The 12,426-nt window shown below is 35.4% G+C and overlaps 1 protein-coding gene across 7 annotated transcripts in view; it reads left to right on the forward strand.

Moving 5' to 3' along the window:
- Positions 1–12,426, forward strand: part of ERBIN (erbb2 interacting protein) — a 179,477-nt gene that overhangs the window by 33,297 nt on the left and 133,754 nt on the right. For all 7 annotated transcript variants that reach the window (XM_072605104.1, XM_072605107.1, XM_072605105.1 and 4 more), the window contains exon 2: positions 8,401–8,532. The gene's annotated coding sequence lies outside the window, so the exon portion shown is untranslated. The remainder of the gene's footprint in view (positions 1–8,400; positions 8,533–12,426) is intronic.

Consider the following 12,426-nt stretch of genomic DNA (forward strand, 5'->3'; position numbering starts at 1 on the left):
AATTTGTTAGGCAGATATAAAAATAAAAACAAAAGACCGTTTTCAAGCATGTTATGTTGTATTTTGAGGATATAATACGTATACAAATAATTAAATGCAAATATTTTGGGGTAGTTGGAAAGCATTAACAAAAAGGCAAATGAGTAAAGAAATAAACCAAATAGTCTCCATAGGAAAATACTCAGCTAAATGAAGAGTATCCATTATTTAGAGTGACATGAAGACTGCTTTGATTTATATTACATAGCCTTTTAGTCCACGAACAAGCTGGTTATTTAATCTCTTAGTGGCCTAAGCACATCTCCAAGACTGGTTACAAATAGATTGTTTTATTTTGTTTTTCTTTTGAGCTTCCTAACATGTCAATTTATTGCAGAGTGCAATTGCACAATGAATCAGGACCAGGCCCTCTCAACTTGGACCCCAAATTGGGGCATGGGAGAGGAAGAGAAAATTTTTTATGCATTAAAAGAAAATAACAGGATATAAGATTAAGTAATCTGATTTCTAATTTCTAATTGGAAAAAAGATTAGAGACTTTCTAGGTCTCTAGGTTGGGAGGGGGAGAGTAATCAGGTACAAGACTCTGAAATCAGAAAAAGAGGTGTCCTGCCACTACCCTCCACTGTCTGTATTCAGTCTGGGGAACACCAATAAATTGCTGAAGCACATTGGAGGAAGGTGTTTTCATGTTCCCCAAACCCAAAGCCCAAGCTCAGTGATGACCCTATAGTCAGTTCAGCTTGGCCCTTTTACTTTTGAAATTTGTGCCCCCTTGCCCTGTCTGCTAATTCCTTGCCAAATCTCAACTCTAAATTATTCCCACTATTTGTCACTTCTGCTCTTGTGCTACTGAATGGAATTGGAGGAAGTTAGAACCATGTAGACTAGGTACATTATAAGTTGATATTATTCAACTTCAACTGGTTTCTCATTGCCTGAAGGCAAGTCCTTTTTATTCCTCCTTAGTTCATCCACTATCTCATCCCCCACAGGAGTTTTTCCAAACTTTTTTTCTGTACTTGAGCCTCCTACACTTTCTTCCTCACCACACCCTCCCTGCTGTCTTTGGGACCTAAACTCTTACTTTACTGAGAAAATTGAGGCCATTTGAAATCAACTCTTCTCTCCCTTTTATCTCAACCTCGCCATAATATTATTGTCCCTTCTCTCCTTGATTTTCCTCTGTCTGACCATGACTTGACAAGACCAAGCCCTTTCTCTGCATGTGCCTCTCATCCCATGTGGTCCTTCCCATGTTCTCCTTCATATTGAAGCTTCAACCAGTCATTCGTCTTCTCTCAAATATTCAACCTTCCTTCCCTACTCTTTTCAACCTTCCCCAAGCCTTCTTCTCTTTAGAAGCAATAAAAAACCTTAACTAGATTTTTCTAGCCCCTCAATCTGTCATACAATATCTATTTTAAAATGGCATTAGTGATTCCATTTTGCCTGTGAAGCTAGATTTCATCTACTTTTAAGTCACATGATTTTTTTTTAGAATTCACAAGATTACTTCCTCTCCCAAAGGTCACAACCAGACTTAAGGAATTTCATAAAACTATCTCTCTCTCACCTTAGTGTCTCCCCATCCTCTTCACCAATAAAAAACCAAGTACCTCAATCCTTTTGATTCTGTTTTTGCATTTTTCATGCCTTCAAAATAATTCATTAATTGTATAGAAACTAATGGTCAGGGGTGCTTGGCTACTAAGAGCCTTGGAACTGATTTGCTTCTGTAATCGCATGCCTTGCTAATCCAGCCTACTTCTAAAATCCTCCTGTAATCAGTATTTCTTCTTCCTTTCTTCACTCTTTCCTCCCACCTGTACCTAGTCTTTAACCATATCACACAGTCTAACTATGGATATTCTGCCTAAGGCTCTGTCTTAAACCCCTTATCCTTAACTACACTCTCTTGCTGACCTTATCAAATCCAATAGATTTAATTTTCATTTCTGATAACTCCCACCTCTATAATATCCTGCCCTAGTCTTCCCAATGAGCTTTAGTCCTGCATTACCTCTACATTTCAAACTGGTTGTCCTGGAAATATCTCAAACTCAGTATGTCTAAAATAGAACTCAGTATCTTTTACCCTAAATCCACTCCTTTCTAAAATATGGGTGTATGTGTGAGAGAGAGAGTGAGAGGAAGAGAGAAAGAAAGAAAGAAGGAATGAGGGAAAGAAAAAGAGAAGAGAATAGCTAGAGGGATCAGGAAAGGCTTTTGGAAAATGTGGCCACATAAAGCTGACCTTTAAAGGAGGTTATGGATTCTCATAGAGGGCAGATGGGAAATACATTCCAGGTCCTGGAGACAAATTTGTGAAAGTGGAGATGGAATGCTTTTTAAACTGATAAGTACACTAGGAGAACTGAAATTTAAAAATAGTCCAAAAGAATAATCTTGTCATTTTACACATCTGGCCTGTGGGTAGAACAACATGTTTCTTCTGTCATTATATGAAAAGTCTTAAAAATGCTAAGGTATGCCGATAACAAAGGCAGAAAAAGTCATTAAGTATGAGGTATAGAAATACCTAAGACTTACTGAGTTTCAGGTGTCTAAAAAAATTTTGTGTCAATTGATCTGCTTGATCTTTATATTGTTAAACTTTGTTTCTTTCAGACCACTAGTCACCTTTCTAGCCTTACTTCATATTATTTCCCTTTATTTATTTTGTAGGATTATTGTATTATGTGAAATGAACTTCTAAGCCATTTCATGATCACATTTGTTAACTCCCTTGCTTTTAAAATCATTTTCTTTGATCCCCATTACTAGATTATACTTACTCTCAGTTCCTCCCCTTGAAATCCTTCTTTTAGCTCAGGTACCATATCTTCCATGAAACTTTTCCCAGATTTTCTGCCAAATCAAAGTAATATTTTCTGAAATTTTCTTACAGCTATTTTTTAACCACTCTTTTGACCCTTATAACATGCTATTTTGTATCATGCTTGATTTTCTCTGATTCTTCCTAATAACATTGTAACTTTCTTGGAAGTTAAGGATTGTTACTGTTTTTTTTAATCTTTGTATATCTAGTTGTTTCAAGATTGAAATAGTTGGAAGATAAGAGATTTGGAAGAGAAAGTTACTGTTTGAGTATTTTCATTGCCTTGAACATAGTAAACATTTAGTAAGTAATTGCTTAATATAATTGGATTATTTGTACCTATGTATCTTCTTTGTTTAATCAGAATTAACTATAATGTAATCAGGATTGATTATAATATACTGCTTGCCATTCCCCCCCCCCCCATTTCCAGTCTTCTTGCACTTTATTCCTCTCTAGATCACTCTCTGATCCAGTGATGATGGCCTCAAACACAACATTCCATCTCCTGTTTTTCTTGCTACCTCCCATGCTTGGGACACTCTCCTTCCTATTCTCTACTTCTTGACTTTCCAGTCTTTTTTTAAGTCTTACTTTCTGTCAGAAGCCTCTCCTATTTCTCCTTAATCTTAGTCCCTTCCTTCTAAGATTATATCCATTTCATCGTGTGTGTGTGTGTGTGTGTGTGTGTGTGTGTGTGTGTTGTACACAGTTAATATTTGCATGTTATCTCCCCCATTAAAATGTGAGCTTCTTAAGAGTAGGGATTTTTGGGGAGTGGGGGGTGGTGGGTAAGGCTGGCTTTCTTTTATATTCTTAACTCTTACAACAGTGCCTGGCTTATAGTATATGTTTAATAAATACTTGTTGATGGACTGATTTCATGTCTGGATTTTAATTTTATTCCATTATATCAGGTTAAGCTTTTGGAAACAAGGAAGTAAGTGATTGACAAGAAGCTATTTAATGGAAAGGAGTTCCTAAACATACAGTGTTGTTAGTAATACTACTTCATGTTTCTGTAGTGCTTTAATTTTTGTTTCAGTACTTTCATGTGCTTATTTTATTCTTAGGATATTTCTGTGGGCCATATATCAGGTAGAGAAGGTAGATGTTTTATAGATTAGTATCAGAGACTGACTTGTTCATTGTCTCATGGCTAAACAAAGAGTAGTTAGGACTTTAAACTTATCTCCTGACTTCTCAGACTTCTCCTTATATAATATAAATATCTTTCTGTTTTTCATGTAAACAATATGTTAAACTCTAGCTCATTTTTATCTCCAATGTACTTAGTCCTTAATTCTCTAAATGAAATTCTTAAAAGGAAATCATCCAGCCAGGTTTTAGGGCATGTTTTATCATCGTGCAAAGAGATTCTTAACTTTTAGCTTGATTTCCACTTAAAATTTTAACCTTTTTGAAAAAGATTCTTCATTGACTAGAGACCTAATTTTATAGACATCTACCCTTAATTGGCCTTTACCCAGGATGAGAAGGGTTATTTTGATTATGTTGTACTTCCTGCCAGAGGTTGATGACTCATTTCCACTTTAGGAAGTCATTCTTTGCTTGTATTATGCTTAAAGTCTAAGAAGTAGAAAGACATGCTCTGTATGAAACTTAGCATAGAGATTCTATATTAAGAAACCAGTTAAGGAAAGACTTCAGATAACCTCTTCTAGGGACTAAGTGTGAGTATCATGCTGTTTCCTGGGAGGGAAGTCTTAGATTACTTATAATGGAAATGAGTATCATATTTCATGGCTATAGATTTTATGTTTTAGTAACTTATTTTAGACTTTTTTCCTTTAATCAGGATGGGCAAAGAAAATATCGAGAAGTGCAAATTAAGGATTTGTGATTAATATAATAGTTTTTCACCACTGAAAGTAGAATTAAATTTCCTCAAAAGGAAGAAATACTAGAAAAGTGTTCATTTTAAGTAGAAACATCTCATGGAACACTAATTGAATTTTGGTAAAGAGAAAAAGTATCATTATTCATGGCATAATTTATGGAGGGAAGTTTTTGTAATTGCATTTTAAAAGAGTTTTTCTAATTGTGAATCTGGATTTTAGCAGACTACTTAAGTAGTGAGATATAAACTACTTTCCCTGTGAAACTGCTTTCATGCAAAGCAGCATGAACACAAGGGGAAATTGTTAGATGTTAACACATTGATTTAGGGAGTGGTAGTTGTTATTTGTTGACTCTATGTTGTACTATCATTTAAGTTCTGCCAGTGAGCTGGGAATGAAAGCAGACTGGATGACAAGGTTAGAATTATGGGAAGGGGTGGGAGTTGGAAGAAGAGAGTAGAGGGAACGATGGTAGTTTCTCTGGGAGGAAATACTATCCTGGAAGAAATTTTGGGAACAGCAGACTCTGAAGTGGGAATCAAGGCAAGGGCACACAGTTCTCCTAGGTCCTTGGCCAGGGCATAAGGTAGGGGAAATATAAGTCCTTCATAGACTTGAAGTCCAGGAGAAAGTGAGGGTATTACTTGGTATAAGAATTTTCTTCTTTAGGCCTAGAGACCACATCTTTGTAGTGGGCTTAGGTGAAGGGAAGATAATGAGTTCTCGTCTAAGTTTGAGATGCCTATAAGACATCCAGTTCAAAATGTTCAATAGGCAGCTGATAGTGCAAGATTTGAAGTCCGTAAAAAGGCTGGGGTGAGATATGTGTTGATAGGGGAGACATCTGCAAAGTGGTGAATATCAAAACAATGGTGAGCCAACGAGATCAATAAATGAGAGTGTATGGAGAGAAAAGGCCTTACATGGACTCCTAGGATAAACACACAGGTAGGGGCATGATAGGGATGATATTCCAGGAAAGAGAACTGAGGAGTAGTCAGGTGAGAAGAGACTCAGGAAAGAACAATGTTTAGAAAACTCAGAGAGAACAGTTGGACAGGAAGATGGTAAACAGTGTCATATGGTGTAGAATAGTCAAAGAAGTTTGAGCACAGAAAAGGACTTCAGATTTGGCAATTGAAATTATTGACAGTTTTGGAGAGAGCAATTTCATTTGAGTGATGATTTTGCCAGATTACCAAGGGTAGAAAAATGAGTGAGAGGAGAGAAATTGGAGGCAATGAGCGTAGACAGTTTTTTTCTAGGACTTTGAAAAAAAAAAGAGAGTAGAAAGATAGGATGATAACTTGAAATGATGGAAAGGTCATGAGGATTTGTTTAAGTATGGGGGTGACCTGGACATATATGTCAGTGGTGAGGAAGAAAGCAATAGAAAAGAGAGATTTTGAAAATTAGAGAGAGAAAGGATGGAATTAAAGGGGAGTTGACCCAGTAAGAAGGGTCACATCTTCATGAGGAACTCAATAAAGTAATGTCGAGCTGTTTATAGGGAGAGAAGATCAAGCTCAGGGAGTATTGCCTGTTTTCTTAGTCAAATGAATTTTGTAGCTACCATTATAAAGATCTTCATCTTTGACAATTTTTGTGGTTTCTTCCTGTTCTGCCCTTCTGTGATTCTGATTTGTTGATACATTTTAATCAGTAATACATTTTACTCAGTAATTTAATACATATACATATATGTGTACACACATATCTACTCAGTTATCACAAACAATCTATGTTGATATGTTACATTAGAAAAGAACATTTTTATTAGTGATTTAATATCTTGTATATGGGGAGCTTGAGGGGAAAGGAGTAGAACGTAACATTTAAAATATTTGAAATGGCAATTTTTAGTTGAAAAATCATTTTCTTGGTGTGAATTTATTGCTAGCAATTCACCAAATCATCTTTGGATAGATTTAAGAGAAGTCTATGGATTTGGGTTAAATATTTCCACTAAACCCTAAACTGAAATTTAGCATTTCCTTCAGTTATTTGAAAATATTATTGTGAGAATAGATCTGTAGGTTTCATTGGATTGTCAGAGGTGTCCATGACACAAAGTTAAGAACCTTGAGTGAGACTTTGTTTGAAATGGTTAACTTAACCTGTTGTCTTCACATACATCCTTCTTCCCTTAGCTCTTCTTCCATCCCCTACCCCTGCCTTCCCCCTTTCTGTTTTATGTCCTGCTGTGTCAGAATGAATGAGATAAAGGCAAAAAAAATTTTTTTCTTCACAAAATTAAATATATAAATATAACGTTTTAGTACTTCATTGGGTATAAAGTTCTGAGAGAGATGAAAACTTAGAGGGTGAAGTAGGAAAGGGACTGAAATCACTAGAGTTTGGGGCTTGATTCTGCTTGGTATTATAGAGTTCAATAGATATCTGTATTGGGATCTTGGTGTATGAGTATGAGAGAAAAGATTAATGTGGAACCAACTTACATGTTATATACATGTGATAATTAAATTTTGGTATATAAATACTATTTTAACTTAAATGCTTTTTTGGTATTATATTGCTTAAAACAGATGAGGCATCAGATGTGTTTTTGTTATAAAAGTCTTTGCTTTATTAGAATTTGAAATGTTTGAAGTTTTCACTAAAGGTTCTATGCTGTTGCAACTGAGTATTTTCACCCAGGTCTTCAATAACTCGTGGTTTATATCTGGGAAGTGTACTCATTTTCAACTTGAATTATTTTGAGAATGTAATGAACTGCTACCCCATTTCTCCAATCCCTGTGTTTCCTGTACCATGAGATTTAATTTATTATCTATCAACAAACAGGTATTTTATTAGGAGGCCAGTATGTACCAGGGAATCCAAGTATTAAAAAAAAAACATTCCTTACTCACGATGAACTTACATCCTAACTGGGAAAAAAATACATTAGCATACATACACACACACATACATACATGTACTTATAGCATAAATATAAAGTTAATGTTATACAGATGCACACCTAAACACATATACACAGAGTAGTTAAATAGAGGTAGTTAGGGAGAGAGGGGCATTCATAATTGAAGAGATCAGGCAAAGTTTAATGTAGAAGATGGTACATGAACTGCATCTTAAAGAAAGATGCGTGCTAGAGATGGAAGATGGCAATAGCAGAAATTACACTTGAACACTTGGAGAAAGAATTTTTTAAGTTATTATAAAGAGCGAAAAGGAACTTCAGAGTCTCTCCATGTTTCCTGACCTAAGTTATACCTGGAATGATAAAATATCTAAATTTGCTGTTATGGACCATTCTACCCTCTGCTGCCTCAGCCTGTGAAACAGGCATAAGGAGTTGGGAGTGGGTGAAGCAGGATCCAGGTAGGTAAAAGGAAAAAAAAATTTGTAGGTTCTACAAATCACAGATGTATTGATAGTAAAAATTTGCCAAAATTGGAATACATGTGAAGGAAACTATGTTCCAGAGAACTTAGCTAACTTGTCTAAGATTGTATAACTATTTAGCAGCAAAGCCAGGGCTAAATTTCTGAGGCCTTATGTTGATGCTAATATTCTGATCTCCTGGACATTTGAATTTATATTTTATCACCTATGTTGTTGTTAAACTAAGTTAACTTTGGAATCCCATATCATTCCTTTTTTAGTGATGGAGGGCTGCTAATGTGGTTGTATAATCAGAAGCATTTATGCTTGTTTCTTTTTTTAATGCAGGGACCAGGAACAACTATCAGTGAAAAGTTATATGAACATCTCCAATATTATGATGAATTGGACGTCGGAGATCTAGAATTCCAAATTGACTCTGAATCCTTGGTTGTGAACAAGGGGAAGTGGAGCAATCGGGTAAGACTTGCTTATGTAGTCATTTGAAAATGGTGATAATTTAATCATGCATTTGATGCAATAGATTTGATTTATATATTGTTTCTGCTTTCTTTATAAAAAAATTTGGAAAAGTAGATATCTTTTCCTCACTTACTTTTAGATGGATAATTTGATATCCTAGTGCCAAGTATTCCAGTAGGTGTAGGGTTCAAAGAAATTTTTATTCCCTATTCTTATAATCCAGTGTCCCAGATTATTTTGCAGCCTTAGGAACATGAGTCTATATTGATGAGGAGTCTTCTGTTTCATGATATTCTGCCTACTATGTTCTAAGATTTTTTATTTTTATTCTATTCTGTTTCAGGGTGAGTCTAAGGAGTCTTATTAATCTGAGACGTAAAGGTTCAAAGCCATGTTTTAGTGGATCCAAGGTGCTCTTAAGATAGGATATGGAATTTGAGGCTGAGAACCTGGAAATTTTCAGAAATTTAGAATTCTTCTGGCCTACTATTTACATTATTAATATACAGTAATGCAATATTGTGACACACAACCTAATTTTTTATATAGGGTCAAAAGAATTGGGGCCAGATGTAAACAGAATGTCATAGGATCAGGAATGTATAATAATAACAATATAATCATCCAGAAACATATGGCCAGGAGTCAGAAAGTGAGAGCCTAATAAACTGGAATGGGGGTAGGGTAGTACTGCATCACAGAAATAAAGTGGATGCCAGGGTAGTCAGCAGTAGTAGGAAACTAGGGCAAGGATATTAGGCAAAAAGGGGGCAGAACTAACATTGTCTCTGAATCATAAATGGAAGAGCACGACACCAACAAACTTTTCATAGGCTGCTTGGCTTCAATGTTATAATCAAATAGAACATAAAACACTTAATCTTACTGGGTCACATAGTAACTAGGCATGCATGGTAAGCCTCTCAAGTAAAATTGTGATGACTTTTATTCAGTCAAACTAAAACTGCTTCTTGCATTGTTATGGAGAACAGATAACATAAATGGAAGAGAAAGCTCCTCAGGGGGCCTCTCCAGTTTCTCACCTTTTTTTGTTATCTAGAACAAGGAAGACTTTAAGGAATAGAGAGTCTGCCTCCATTACTGTGGCATTGCACTTCCTTTCTATGATAGGTTTTACGTCTTCAATGAGGAATGAAGAAACGTTTAAAACTGGGGCTTGGACTTCATAGAGGTGGAAATGGCAGATTATTACTACTATGCTTTCCTCTCAAGGAAGGGAGTGAAGAATAGTGAATTATCTTTCTGTTCCTATTCTAGGTTCTCTGCCCAACCCCTGAATTTGTTTATTCAGGAAATTTTAAGAGGAATTTCAGAGCAACTTTTTGCTCTGCTCATTTCTCATCTTATTCTCAAGGTATACATTTTTATAGGCAGAGTAGATTAAGTGGTGGGACTTAAAGGAAGGCCATTTCAGCCTAAAAACTTTGGAAGTTCTTTCAGTTAGAGATTTATTTAGATTAATCAATATACTATATGAGAGACCCTAGATGTGATACAGATGAGTCACATTTTTTGATTGTTCTCTTAATACCTTGCTGAGTTGAATGCAGGAGACCAGAATTATTTATTTTTACAGCATTGAGGGAGGAGGAAAGGAAGATAATTTTAATGATTGATACTGAGTGAAGTATGGTAAAAGGGATTTTGGATGACCAGAGGGAAAGCAGCCTTAGGTCTAGAGTTCCTTACTGATAGACAGGTAAGGCAGAATATTTTCTCTGTGTGTTCCTTCTATATGGAGTAAAGCATACAGAAATTTGGAGGTCCTTTAGGATGGGTCACTATAGCTGATCTCAACAAATACAAAAGTATATGGAAGTCTCTTTTCTGTGGCATTTGTGGACACTGAGGTCAGAGCATGGGCAAGGACTTTGGATAATAAATATAGGACCTCAGCAAGAAAATGGAGATATTACTCCATTCTGGACATAACTTGTTACCTCAGTTCAGGAGCTTTTTTGCATTTCTTACAAAGTTAATAACCAGTTCTCATCCTTCTCTAACATGGGCATTGCTAGTAGAGATGAATGGGACCACTTGACCACAGTTAAGGAGATAGAAGCTGGCAAAAAACTTTTGTAAGTAAATATTGTCTACGTAAAAGAAAAATTATGCTTTTGATTTGTTTTAGGAATGAAGTAATAGTCTTTTGTAAAGTGTTTACTTTATCAGTTCAGATGCTTTTTTATTTTTCCCATTTATTTTGTTCTGAAAATAATCATTTCCATTTACAATTAAGAAGAAAGAGGGTTATACTTGAAACTGTGACTTTCCATTATGTATAGTTTGCTTTTATTTTTAAGTAATTCTTGACAAATGTCAGCATGTTGCTTTCAAAGTTTTTCTCTTTGTGATTCCTTCTGAAATTATCTCCAGTCTATCATATATGTGTCTTGTTTGCATGTAGTTCTTTGTGTTCTACCTCCCCCATTGACTGTGAGCTCCTTGAGAACATAGGGACTTTTTCTTTTGGTATTGCTGCACCTTAGCATAGAGCCTGCACTTTATTGATAAATGCTTTTTGGCTGATTCTGGAATTTTATTTGGTCATTGAAATGATCATAGATCTTAAGTCTTTAAAGTTATTTTTCTTTCGTTGACCTGCCTCCTACACTCACCTTGTTCTGTGACCCAGGATAAGCCACTTGGCGCCCCCCTCCGCTCCCCGCCTCAATTCTTTCATTGGTGAAATGAGAATAACAGCTGTGCTTCTTAGACTGTTATATTCTTACACTGTTACAACGAAAACACTTTGTAAACTCTGGCATTTACAGAGCTATTGTGTTGTGGAGATGCTACGTTTATTTGTGAAAATGTTAAGACAAAGCAAAAATTATGTGGTAGTAAAAATAATTTTCAGTTTCATTTATTTTGTGTGATTTTAAAGGCTTAAGGAATTGAAAGACATAAAAACAGGTCTGAGACTTCCAGAGCTAAAGTCTGAAGGCCGGAGTCTTGAAAGTGTCTGGAATTTCTTACTTTAACAGGAACCTTGGCAAGTTTTTCAGACTATTAGAGCAAAAGAACAGAAGGAGCATTTTTAAAAAAGTCTTGTTAAATTCTAGAATGATCTTAACTATTTCTTTATTAGAAATGAAATTCCTAAGATTCAGGTTTTAAAAATGTGTATGTGTGGTGTGTGTATATGTGTGGGTGTACATACACTTGCATATGTCCATGCACATCCATGTACAAATACATTTGTAGGAAGCATCATTTGAGCTCAGGTCTTATCATCCTTTTCACCATGCTGTGGCTCCCTTCCTATTATCTTAGCGCATTTGTTAATATATTCATTATTAATATATATCTTGTTTTGTGAAATTTTGTATTTTGGTTTGTTGAAAACCTTCAATTTTACTTGGCTTTGGGGATAAGGTTTAGTGAGTTGATTTTACTACTCTTATGCCCAGATCTATTAGCTATAAAATAGGGAAAATAATACCTCTCCCACCTACCTGGCAGAACTGATGTGAATAACTTACTAGATACTTTGAAATAAACCTTTTAAGCTTTTTGAAATATTTTGCTTCTCAAGCACAAGATACACATAGATTGCCTTATTTTTTTCCTTCTTCATTTATGGTACTTCAGTGGATGATTGACAGCAAAAAAATGCCATGGCCATTTCAGTACTTCAAGGGTATTCCCTTGGATGTGTAGATTGTAATCCACCTGCACGTTCTCATCTTGTATAATTTTTGTTCATGTTCTCCTATAATCTTACCCACAATATTCACCCATCAAGTTTGGAAACCTTTCCCTATGAAAGAACAAAAAGACAAAGGATAAATACAGTGGTGAGATGATTAAATAAGCTGACATTGGGGAAAGAAGGTGATGAAACAAGCAAGATTAATATGAGGAAAA

The sequence above is a fragment of the Notamacropus eugenii genome, chromosome 4 (genome assembly GCF_028372415.1).
Source record: "Notamacropus eugenii isolate mMacEug1 chromosome 4, mMacEug1.pri_v2, whole genome shotgun sequence".
Taxonomy (NCBI): Eukaryota; Metazoa; Chordata; class Mammalia; order Diprotodontia; family Macropodidae; genus Notamacropus; species Notamacropus eugenii.